Consider the following 840-nt stretch of genomic DNA (forward strand, 5'->3'; position numbering starts at 1 on the left):
TAGGGGCTGATAGGCATCTCATTTACACTGGTGTAAATCAGGAGTAACTCCATTGAGTAGCACTGATGTAAAACCAGTGTGAGTGAGGCTCTGAATTTTGGTTTTGGCTATTGCAGATGCTGCCGGGAAGGCAGCCCACCAGGTACCAGCTCTCTCCCACACCTGCCTCGGGGAATGCATCATAGAATCATAGAATCTCAGGGTTGGAAGGGACCTCAGGAGGTATCTAGTCCAACCCCCTGCTCAAAGCAGGACCAAACCCAACTAAATCATCCCAGCCAGGGCTTTGTCAAGCCTGACCTTAAAAACCTCTAAGGAAGGAGATTCCACCACCTCCCTAGGTAACCCATTCCAGTTCTTCACCACCCTACTAGTGAAAAAGTTTTTTCTAATGTCCAACCTAAACCTCCCCCTCTGCAACTTGAGACCATTACTCCTTGTTCTGTCATCTTCTACCACTGAGAACAGTCTAGATCCATCCTCTTTGGAACCCCCTTTCAGGTAGTTGAAAGCAGCTATCAAATCCCCCCTCATTCTTCTCTTCTGCAGACTAAACAATCCCAGTTCCCTCAGCCTCTCCTCATAAGTCATGTGCTCCAGCCCCCTGATCATTTTTGTTGCCCTCCGCTGGACTCTCTCCAATTTGTCCACATCCTTCTTGTAGTGTGGGGCCCAAAACTGGACACAGTACTCCAGATGAGGCCTCACCAGTGCTGAGTAGAGGGGAATGATCACATCCCTCGATCTGCTGGAAATGCCCCTACTTATACAACCCAAAATGCCATTAGCCTTCTTGGCAACAAGGGCACACTGTTGACTCATATTCAGCTTTTCGTCCAC

Source organism: Mauremys reevesii, linkage group 23 (genome assembly GCF_016161935.1).
Source record: "Mauremys reevesii isolate NIE-2019 linkage group 23, ASM1616193v1, whole genome shotgun sequence".
Classification (NCBI taxonomy): domain Eukaryota; kingdom Metazoa; phylum Chordata; order Testudines; family Geoemydidae; genus Mauremys; species Mauremys reevesii.